The sequence below is a fragment of the Ambystoma mexicanum genome, chromosome 10, assembly GCF_040938575.1.
Source record: "Ambystoma mexicanum isolate Mex_15411 chromosome 10, UKY_AmexF1_1, whole genome shotgun sequence".
Classification (NCBI taxonomy): Eukaryota; Metazoa; Chordata; class Amphibia; order Caudata; family Ambystomatidae; genus Ambystoma; species Ambystoma mexicanum.
In genome coordinates, this window is record NC_090932.1 from 907,386,292 (window position 1) to 907,389,520 (window position 3,229).

A 3,229-nucleotide genomic window follows, 5' to 3' on the forward strand; every position below is an offset into this window, starting at 1 on the left:
GAAGGCACTCCTGGCAACGGTGTGGGCATTGAAGAATTACTGCCCATTTATCCAGGGGGAACACATCATAGTGGAGACTCCCCACCAGCCTCTGCAATATCTCCAAAGTGACAGAATCCGGGCCGGGAATGTGAGTAATTCCCGAATTACTTCCTGGATTCTGTCAATGCAAGGCTTTCCTGTGGAGGTCAGATATGGCCAAAACAAGAAGAGTCCCCTCACGCAAGGTCTGGCTGACTTGCATGATTGTGCCAGAGAAAACTGTCTCGAGGACGAAAGTCTAAAAATCAAGGACAACACGGAGGCATACCTTAATTCCCCACACAAAGTCTTTGAAGAGGACAAGTGTGAGGGAATGCCCAATGTCTATGTGGATGGATGCTCGTACCATGTTGACAACAACGGGGAGAAAGAACTGGTGGCCGGCGTAGGGAATGCCTGGGTGAAGGAGTTTCCAGAACCCTCCGCTGGATACAAAATTGGTCCCCGAAGTAGTCAGGTGGCAGAAATGATGGCTGTGCATCAGGCCATCCTCACTGCTGTCCAACATCAACTCCACGAACTGGTCATAATCACCAATTCGGATTATGTACAGAACGGGTTCGTGGAGCACCTGGTTAATTGGAAAACCAGAGGCATGTTATGTGCTAATAACAAACCCTTGAAACATGGGAAGTTAATCCAAAACATTGATGATCTGGTCACCTCGAAGGGGATGACCATCTATTGGAAGAAGATCAAGGGTCATTCCAAAGTAGAGGGACCAGACAAAACTGGAAATGAGTTAGCTGATCAGCTGGCCAAAACCGGGGCCATCCAAGGGGATCTAATTGAGATTGAGTCCTTGTTGGGGGAAATCCAGGTCACCGCTATCACTAGGTCCCAGACAAGTGCTCACAATGATCTTTCAACTGCACAATGGAGTAAGGAGACCCCTGATGCTGATTTAATTACAGCTCAGAAGGGGGATCCAATTATTGGTAAGTTTTACCAACACCTTGAGGACCCTGAGAACTTTCCCCTGACGGATACCGATTACATTGGGAAAGAGGACCTAAGAGTGTTGATGAAATGTCCAAAAATGTTCCGAATCCAAGACGGTTTGTTGGTAAGGAAATCCCAAGCTGGCCATGATCAGTGGGTGGTTCCTACCTCATTCCGAAGCCTGATGTTAAGTCACGCCCATGATGCGGCCACCGCCGGTCATAGGGGGTTTCACACAACACTGGACATCTTAAGAGAGTTTGCATACTGGCCACACATGGGGCAGGACCTCGACCAATACTTGAAGGGGTGTCTTGTGTGTGCACAATTTCAGCCATCATCCCTCACCCACCGTGCGCCTCTCCAAAAGAGGGGGATAACACTGCCATGGTCAGATTTGCAAATCGACTTTGTAGGCCCTGTAATCCGCTCGTCTAGGGGAAACAAGTACATGTTGACCGTTACATGCTTGTTTACCAAGGGGGTGGAATGTCTCCCAGCCCCAAATTGCAAGGCAGAAACTGCAGCTGCCCTGATGATTAACCACATCTTTTCCCGTTTTGGTCTACCTCAAAGGATTGAGTCAGATAGAGGTAGTCACTTCACCAGTGAAGTCATGACAAAGATGTGGGAGATACTGGGGGTCAAGAGAAAGTTACATATTGCTTACCGGCCAGCTTCTTCTGGGGCAGTAGAGAGATATAACCGAACCATTGTGAGCATATTAAAGAAGTTTGTGGCAGATTCTGGGCCAAGTTGGGATATCCGATTACCTCTGGTCCTAATGGCCATCAGATCTACCCCTTCATCTGCAACCAAAATGTCACCATTTAAGTTGATTACTGGACGCAAGATGGTGCTTCCCCAGCATTTGCTCTACAGAACCCAAGAGCAAACATTGATAAATGCCTCCACAACTCATGAGTATGTGGAGAATTTAAGGAAACACCTTCAACATGCTTTTGCCTATGCTCAGCGGAATCTAGAAAGATCAGCTGAGAGTATGAAGACCCACTATGACCTGAAAACTTCCAGGAAGGAATATCAGGTGGGGGACCGGGTCTACTTATACAACTTCCAAAGAAACCAGGCAAGACAGCTAACATTTTTGCCTACATGGAAGGGACCCTTTGAGATTATAGACAAGATCTCCCCTGTGGCCTACAAGATCCGCATCCCCAAAGGCGGTAAGACAAGTGGGTCCACATTAACCAGTTGAAGTGTTGCCATCCCAGGCACACTCTGCAACAACTGGAGGAATCCTCTGGAATCCTAGAGGGTACTGTCTCAGTTTAATTCAGCTCTAACTTAAAATATCCTGCATATCGCCTATCAAATTCTGAGTTTCTCAATGTGGGTGTTTTCGTTTTTGAATGCAAAAAGAAATGTGCATGCTCATATGTTTTGACTATAAATTTATATGCCACCCCACTATATCAATGGTGGGGGGAAAATGTCTATGAATAGGTATTGCCGCTCTTCCTTTGTCGTCCTAGGAGAAAGAAAACCTTGAGACTGGCCAAGGAGAATGATCTGGAGACCGGGCGCAGAGACCTGAGGGGCCCGGGGTACCGCCCAATATTCCCATCAGGACCGGCGAGGAGAACCGATCGATCAGTATCGGATGGAGGAAAAGATGCTGAACTGTGCCATTTGCAGAATTGGAAGAAGATTATGCAGACATACCAGTGCGTGGGTCAAGACCTTTGTGCACCCGACTCCCCATCGACTCAAATTCAAAGTGCAGTCGCGTGGGGGGGCTTTGTTGGGTGTCATGACCCACGTTTGAGCTATCATGCTGCAACATTTGGTGCTGTGGGCTTAGAAAATCCAAGATGGCCAAAAAGCCCACATGTGGCCCGAATCCAGGAGAACCACGCAGTTTGCGCACACCAAAATGGTTGCCTAACCTGCCACCCACCAGTGCGAGCATGAGTGGAATGGGTGCCAAAGGTAAAACAGCAGCGCCTGTTAGCTCAAAAACGCTTTAAAATTACCTTTGGTTTCTCTGAATGCCAGCTCAAAATGCCTATTTTCAAACATTGCAACACATCCAAAAATCTCACTGAACACCAGCGGACATCTGGCAGAATGAAGTATGTGTGCATACTAAATCTGGGAAGTTGAAGAGCCCCAAAACAATGTTCATAACAAGACTGGCTGAGCTCTGCAGGTCTGCAGCAGCCTAACTGAAACTGGATTTAAAACTACCAAAAATCGAAAATGTTTAAATTAACTGAGTGAC